Raw genomic sequence first — 9000 nt, forward strand, 5'->3', positions numbered from 1 at the left:
AGTGCAACTAGGTGTTTTTTCAGAGTCTTCTCTGCAGGCGGGCGCTTTCACCTCTCCCTCTCAGGGGCTGCCAATCACAATTCAGCAGCTGATCTAGCAGTCTCAAAATCTGCTGAGCTATGATTGGCAACATCTTGGAGGGAGAAAGACTCAGAAGAAACACTCAGTTGCACCGCAGGCAGAAATTTCACATTCTGTGCTACAAGGCCAACAAATATGAATATCTCTGCAATGGAACGATGCAGCGCAAAATGGAAAAAAGCAGCAGAATCGGCAGAGGTCAGGGATTTTTACAAGATATTTAAAAGGGTACTCTAAAGTTACAAAATTGCTTTAAAGAGTAAAGCGGGCTTTACACGCTGCGACATCGCTAATGCGGAGTCGTTGGGGTCACGGAATTGGTGACGCACATCCGGCCGCATTAGCGATGCCGTTGCGTGTGACACCGATAAGCGATTTTGCATCGTTGCAAAAACGTGCAAAATCGCTAATCGGCGACACGGGGGTCCATTCTTAAAAATCGTTACTGTAGCAGTAACGAAGTTGTTCCTCGTTCCTGCGGCAGCACACATCGCTGCGTGTGACGCCGCAGGAACGAGGAAGCTCCCCTTACCTGCCTCCCGGCCGCTATGCGGAAGGAAGGAGGTGGGCGGGATGTTATGTCCCGCTCATCTCCGCCCCTCCGCTGCTATTGGGCGGCGGTTCAGTGACGTTTCAGTGACGTCGCTGTGACGCCGCACGGACCGCCCCCTTAGAAAGGAGGCGGTTCGCCGGTCACAGCGACGTCGCCGGACAGGTAAGTATGTGTGACGGCTCTGGGCGATGTTGTGCGGCACGGGCAGCGATATGCCCGTGTCGCGCAACAGATGGGGGCGGGTACCCACACTAGCGATATCGGGACCGATATCGCAGTGTGTAAAGTAGCCTTTACTATCATTTTCTTTTTTTCATTAATCAAAAGTACATATGAGAATAACAAACATTGTACTATATCTTATAGAAATCTTTCTTTCTCCTCCTGGACTGAGCTTTCATTTTCAAGTTTCTCAATTTGCAACTACAATCTGTATTCAGTGAAGACAGAATATTACATTACTGAGATAGGAGGTGAGAATCGCTACAGTCAAGATTCTAAATAGAGGAGAGGAGGGAGGAAGAGGGAGGAGCTAGAGACAGAGCTCCTCCCTCCTCCATAGTTTGTTATCAGCAGCAACTCCCACCTCCTATCTCATATATATATATATATATATATATATATAGTACAGACCAAAACTTTGGACACACCTTCTCATTCAAAGACTTTTCTTTATTTTCATGACTCTAAATATTGTAGATTCACATTGAAGGCATCAAAACTATGAATGAAAACATGTGGAATGAAATACTTAATAAAAGTGTGAAACAACTGAAAATATGTCTTATATTCTAGGTTCTTCAAAGTAGCCACCTTTTGCTTTGATTATTGCTTTGCACACTCTTGGCATTCTTTTGATGAGCTTCAAGAGGTAGTCACCGGAAATGGTTTTCCAGCAGTCTTGATGGAGTTCCCAGAGATGCTTAGCACTTGTTGGCTCTTTTGCCTTCACTCTGCGGTCCAGCTCACCCAAAACCATCTCGATTGGGTTCAGGTCTGGTGACTGTGGAGACCAGGTCATCTGGCGTAGCACCTCATCACTCTCCTTCTTAGTCAAATAGCCCTTACACAGCCTGGAGGTGTGTTTGGGGTCATTGTCCTGTTGAAAAATAAATGATGGTCCAATTAAACGCCAACCGGATGGAATAGCACGCCGCTACAAGATGCTTTGGTAGCCATGCTGGCTCTGTATGCCTTCGATTTTGAATAAATCCCCAACAGTGTCACCAGCAAAGCCCCCCCCCACACCATCACACCTCCTCCTCCATGCTTCACGGTGGGAACCAGGCATATAGAGTCCATCCGTTCACCTTTTCTACAAAGACATGGGGGTTGGATCCAAAGATCTCAAATTTGGACTCATCAGACCAAAGCACAGATTTCCACTGGTCTAATGTCCATTCCTTGTGTTCTTTAGCCCAAACAAGTCTCTTCTGCTTGTTGCCTGTCCTTAGCAGTGGCTTCCTAGCACCTATTTTATCATGAAGGCCTGCTGCACAAAGTCTCCTCTTAACAGTTGTTCTAGAGATGAGAAGGTGTGTCCAAACTTTTGGTCTGTACTGTATATATATACAATGTATATATATCCTGCAGCAGCCGTAATGTCTGTCACCATTTAGATGAATGGGTAAATATTTAAATCATGATTCCCAGAGTTACCTTCCAGGATTTGAGCAACTTTTTGCAGCTGTCCTCCCTGACCCCTCCATATCATGCCCTTATGACACTTATTACATCATTCTGAATACTTAAAGTTGGTTCTTTTTCTTCAAAGCATAAACCACTGTTACATTTTCAAACTGCTATTAATGCTTTTCTTAGAATGTTTTTCTTTGTATTTTTAAATATTAATTATACCTGTAAAAAAACCCTGAAAATGAAGAAGACTTTGCACAATCTTGCATCATAGTAAAGTGGCTAAAGATCTGATTAAAACATATATGTTATTTCTCATCTACATTGCGGCAATATTAGCTTATAAAGTTTAGCAATGATTCTCCTATGGCCACTGTTGACAGATCACAAGAGAGCCCCTGAGGGCCGTGTCCTCCCGATACACAAACTAGGGGCCAGGATCTGGAAAGAGGCTAAAGCCATATTCGGATTTCATGACATACCAATTGAGACCCCCTTATGGGATAACCTGGACCTTCCACACTTTTGTGGGTTGCCGGGGTTTGGTGAATGGAGGAATCGCGGAATAGTCTCCCTGGGTTCAATTGTCCGTAATGGTGAACTCCGCAACTGCGTGCGGAATTTGATCTGCCGGAATCTCATGGGTTTCAGTATCTCCAGATCAGGGACGCCTTTCGGGCTCAGTTCTCTGGTCGTGGGGCTAGATTCTCTTCCTTCCCTGTCATTGGAATTATCAGATCACAGGGCCCTGGCGGTCTTATTTCCAAACTATACTCCTCCCTCAGTCGGGCCAAAGCCATGAACAGTCCTCTTTCTGTCCGGGAGAGGTGGAGTGCCAGGATCTCTGAAATTGATGATGTAGTGTGGGATGACATTGTCGAATCCCACACTTTGGTCTCTCCCGCAATTAATAATAGACTGATCCAATTATATATAATACACCAGAGTTATATCACTCCCCAGAGACTGAAAAAGATGAAAAAGATGAATAATTTGGTGGGGGTGGGTTGTCCGAGATGCGGGAGAGACGGTGCTGATTTCTGGCACATGATATGGGATTGCCGGGTCATTCTCTCCTATTGGAGTGAGGTTGTAACGACTCTTTCCACCATACTTCAAAAAGCGGTTGCTATGAGCCCAATCCTGTGTTTATTCGGGGTGGTGGATGTACACTCCTGGTCCCAAGATGAGAATCTATTAATAAAAAAGGTCCTGTTTTTGGCCCGGAAGGGCATTATACTAAATTGGATGAGCACTCATCCCCCAACTAGAGCCTCTTGGATTGCATTGGTAAATGCTATAATTCCGTTAGAACAATTTGTATATAAGACGAGAGGTTCTTTACATAAATTTGACAAAATATAGGGTAGATGGTTGGGTTCGCCCTTGACCGGAGGATCACCCGGTTCCCTGATCGATAACCTACAGTCATTACTATCGCAGTAATACTCGATATTGCTCCAGTGATGGGAGAGGAGAGATATGTAATCCATGAAACTCCGTATCAGTAATGTGATGTGGTCCCTGACACCTGGGTTGTACATTCCTTGTCAATATGGGCTTTTTGCCCCAGGACGGATATGGCTCGCGAGCTGACACCTTTGAAATATCTACTGTACTAATGCCATGCTGAAAGCTATAGATGTTGACCTGATTGTTGATGCATTATTAATCTAGCTATTAACCAATTTACACCTATTTTTATTGTACAAATTGCTGAATTATCTTGTATTGTAATGATTTACTTAACCTTCAATAAAACGAGTTTAAAAAAAAAAAGTTTAACAATGATAGCAAATATTCTTCTTTGGGGGCATCTATTTTTTCTCCTCCTGCATGGCGTTATGCAACCATAAGCATTAGGCGTCATGCAGGGAAAGAATGAAAGCAATGCCAAAGAAGTTTAGAACAGTGTTTCTCTGTATATTATGATGAGACTGACATGTCTAACCCGGTCACACAGATCTCACTGCCGACACCTACTATGATTGCAATTGACTGGAGGAGAGCAATAATACCTGGAATATATGCAGAGCTGTGTATGTAACACATTGTAACACATTGTTCTGTTCTTTACCTCACCTCACACAGTTCTCACAGCTGGAATGTTCTGTGGACAGGAAAATAAGCAGAGCTGTGTGTCATCGCATACATGCCTGGGATTGCTGCAGAGCAGTGTATGTAATGACACACAGCTCTGCTCTCCTCCTGCAATTAACATAGAAAAAAAACAAGGAGAAAATTGTAGAAAAAATACCCTGACTATAAATAAATAAATTGCAAGTGCTTAATAAACAGGGTACTTAGTATATACATTTTTGCAAAAAGGTAAGAAGCTGTCTCACCTCGTCACGGTGCACCCATCTGAGACAGTCCCTAACCTACTAAAGTTAAAAACATATTCTGTACCTGACTTGTGTCATGTCAAAACTTCAATATGGATGGTAAAGTGGTCAGCTGGGTCCCAGATTAAATACACAGCAAAAAGTGAGACGCAGGTAATTGTTCAGCCTCAGTATCAGGAGGGCTGCACCCCCAACTTGCATTAAAGCAAGATAACAGACAAAAAACACCAAAAAAAACTGAGCTGTGACAATTGTTCAATAAACATGCAACATTACAAGCATGTGAATTGCAGCCTCAAGACTAGAAAAAAAACAAGGAGAAAATTGTAGAAAAAATACCCTGACTATAAATAAATAAATTGCAAGTGCTTAATAAACAGGGTACTTAGTATATACATTTTTGCAAAAACATGTAGAAGAGCTGGAAATACAAAAAAGCACAATAGGGTCTTAACTATATGTTGTATAAAAGAGCAAAAGCGCTCACCTGGAAGAATTGTGTGGGCACAAGTCCTTTAAAAACATCAAATAGCTGCCGCACGACCATAGTGTATGACAATCAAAATCAGGAGAAAAAGAACATAATAATAAACCAAAAATATCAAACAGGCAAGGAGAGGATGACATGCGGTTTATATCAGTCTATGCGTTTTAATATCCTCGGGTTTCTTCATCAGGACATAAACCACATGTGGTTTTTGCCCTCATATAGAAACTGTGATGCTCAATCACTAGGTGTCATTAGATACAACTAGTAGAGGATTAGTCAAACAAGCCGGGGGTCAGGAGCCAGGATGTCATGTATGGAACACAGGGAGAAAGAGGAGCCGAGGTCAGGGTACGAGACGGAAGTCAAGAGCCTGGAAGTAACGTATGGAACACCAGGAGAATTTGGAGCCGAGGTCAGGGTATGAGCCAGAGGTCAGGAGCCAGGAAGTCACGTATGGAACACAGGGAGAATTCGGAGCCGAGGTGAGGGTATGACCCAGAGGTCAGGAGCCAGGAAGTCACGTATGGAACACAGGGAGAAAGAGGAGCCAAGGTCAGGGTACAAGCCGGAGGTCAGGAGCCTGGAAGTCACGTATGGCACACAGGGAGAATTTGGAGCCGAGGTCAGGGTATGACCCAGAGGTCAGGAGCCAGGAAGTCACGTATGGAACACAGGGAGAAAGAGGAGCCGAGGCCAGGGTATGAGCCAGATGTCAGGAGCCAGGGGGTAACATGAGAGTCAGGGGCACAGGTAGAGAAGGGTAACTAAGCTACAGGGTCGAGAGACAAGATCAGAACAGTAGACTTATGGGAGCCAGAAGCACTTGCTGCAGAACAGGAACTATGACTGGCAGCATTTCGGGTGAGGTTGCTCCCTAATGAAGCAGAGCAATCACTCGGAACAAGACTCCTGTGAACAGACTCCTCCAAGCACCAACCAAGGACCCGAGGCCGGGAAACAACCAGTCCACCGGAGCACAATACAACAACAGAGCATTAGCTCTGCAGGTGATCAGAGCACCGCAAATCAAAACCATGTCAGAAACCAGCGGGTTTTGAAACGTGTTAAGGAACAAAAATGAATTATAGGTTTGAATCAAATATTCAGCCACTTTATCATGATATGGCAGGTTAGCATATTGAAAATGGTGAAAGGTTCTCGTTAGAAAAAGGAGAGAAAAAATAAAACATCAATTTTGCTATGGTTATCAAAATTCAAGCAACCAAATAAGTTACTGAAATACGTTTTAAGAGTATCTGCTGCCTTCTGAACAGTGTAAACAGGAATTCTATGAAATGCCCAAAGACCAGAAGAAATATTGCAGCAGTTTAAGACCTAAACTGATTACACTGGTGAAATCTGACCTAACGCCTCCTGTGGGAGCCATCCCGTCAGATTTCCAACTAGTATATGTTTCCTATATTTGTGCAACCCCAGGTCAAAGGTTTCGCTCTTCATTCTACCCTAACCGACTAACATACATTTGCATAGAGAACGGATGTAAAAATCCCAATTGTTTTCTTACTGCACGAGCAGCTCAGATTCAACAGGTTATGACCCAGGCGCACAAAGAATAAATAAGGGAAACTGTTGAGGCAGCCTCATAAATAAACAATCAGTTCTACTCCATTCTGTGGAAGCAGCATCACATTCATGTCAATGGAAGGAAAACTTTCCGCTGGTAATCTGTGCGTGATCCCTCGTCATCACTCAGCGTGTTTTACACCCCTTGATTGTGAATTGTGATCTTATTATTAACAATTATTGTCTGAGGAGTGATTTTTCCATATGATGAGAATAGTTCCAGCAGAACATTGGACAACATTTAAAGGGATTGTTCAGGGATCCAAAAACATGGCTGCTTTCATTCAAAAACAGCAGTGTATCTGTCTGGCAGCAACATAGTGATTTGGACACACCACAATGCACACTGTGTGCAGCCCCTCCTGAAAAGGAGCGAGTGCCAGGACTCCATCTTCTTTCGTAGAGGAGCACATAGGCAGGAGCAAAAGAGGCATCAGTAAGCGCATACTGTCCTAGCATGGAATCAATGGCCCCAACCTGTACAGGAGCTGCACAAATGAGTCTTAGCAGTGATTGGGTAGAGGACTTTCCCCAATCACCAGGAGTCTGTGTGATGCCCTGGACTAGCCAGGTAGTCACAGATAGAGCCCCGCACAACACCAGTCCCCTAACAAGGTGACACCAGCCAACCATTTAAAACCCTAGTCACCTCCCTCAGGGCTTGATGGACACACCAGGGGTCGGAGCCAAGTGGTTGGACACGCCCACCAAGCAGTCCAGAGAGCCTGAGGCAGGAAACACAGCCTAGTTTTGAAGTTCAAGTCTGGAGGCAGGCATGTGTGACAGGTCTGCAGCTCACTGACAGGTACCAGGGTAGGAGCCCTGGTACCTTTGGCTAGGAGGCATACGGAGGCCTCTGTCTGCAGGAGCCGGGAAGACGGCTCGGTGGAACCGGGACAAGGTAGTGGCCCGCCGGTACCGACCCGGGGAACCGACACGGAAACCGGAGCACAAAGGGGGTACTCAGACCCTGAAGCTAGGTCCAGAAACTACTGGGGACTAGCTAATTAACTGATTGAGGCTAGGACTTTAGGTCCTTTCCAAACCAAAGTGCTGAAAGAAGATAACAGCCCAACGAGGGGGATAGAAAGCCACCGCCACGGCAGAGAGATCCCACGGGCCAGCGTCTGCGGGCAAAGGGCTCCTCCGACAACCACAAGCCGGGGAGCGGATTCCTGACGCTGCAGGCGCAAGTAGTCCACCATCACAAAACAGGTGCAGAAGAAAGACAGAGACCACCAACCGGGTGGGGGACCAGACTGCAGCCGGCTGCGGGCACGGACCACCATCACCTTGGTTTACCAGAGACTTGTGTGTTTACTAATCGTGAGTACATCAGTGCCCTCCGGCTGCCCATCTCCCTGCACCAGACTAAGCCCATCGGGTCCCGGGGCCACCACCCCTACCCACGGAGGGGTTAACAACTTGCTGCGCAACATCTCCCCTGGGTGCCCCGTAACCGCAGCGGTGGTGTCCACGTTCACCACATCCCGTGGGTGGCGTCACGAACTTGACACGGCTCCGGCCGTACACCTACGTCCTCGAAACCGCCAGACCCCCCTCTTTATCGGAGTGACCGCAGGACCCCCGGGTCCAGAGACGCTCGAGCCACCCACCGGAAGGCCCGGACCCGAGCGGCTCGTTAGCTGCCGAGCACGGGGGTGGCACATCTGTGGCCCTAGCAACAGCCAATTTGGGCCCACTTCTCCCATGATGAACAGGGCTGAGCATCAATAGCTGTGAGTGATACCCAGAGGAGAACAGCCAATCAGGAGAGGAGCAGAGAGAAAAGAGCAGAGAGCAGAGCAAATAGAGGTATCAGAGCAGAGCAAACAAGTAGAAGAAGCAGAGAGGAATGAGCAGAGAGCAGAGCAAACAGGAATCAGACAGCAGAGCAAACAAGAAGAAGCAGAGGGGAAGGAGCAGAAAGCCAAGCAAACAAAGGAATCAGAGAACAGCGCAAACAGGAAGAAAAAGTAGAGAGGAAGGAGCAGAGAGAACAGAGGAATCAGAGAGCAAAGCAAACAGGAAAAGGAAGCTGAGAGCAAGGAGCAGAGCAAACAGGAAGAAGAAACAGAGAGAAAGAAGCAGAGAGTAAATAAATAAAGGAATCAGAGAACAGAGCAAACAAGAAGAAAAAGCAGAGAGGAAAGAGCAAAGAGAAGAGTGAACATAGGAATCAGAGAGCAGAGCACACAGGCAAAAGAAGCGGAGAGAGCAGAGCGAACATAGGAATCAGAGCGCAGAGCAAACAGGCAGAGGAAGCAGAGAGGAGCAAAGTGAACAGAAAAGAGAGGAATCAGAGAGCAGAG

This window comes from Anomaloglossus baeobatrachus, chromosome 12 (assembly GCF_048569485.1).
Source record: "Anomaloglossus baeobatrachus isolate aAnoBae1 chromosome 12, aAnoBae1.hap1, whole genome shotgun sequence".
Classification (NCBI taxonomy): Eukaryota; Metazoa; Chordata; class Amphibia; order Anura; family Aromobatidae; genus Anomaloglossus; species Anomaloglossus baeobatrachus.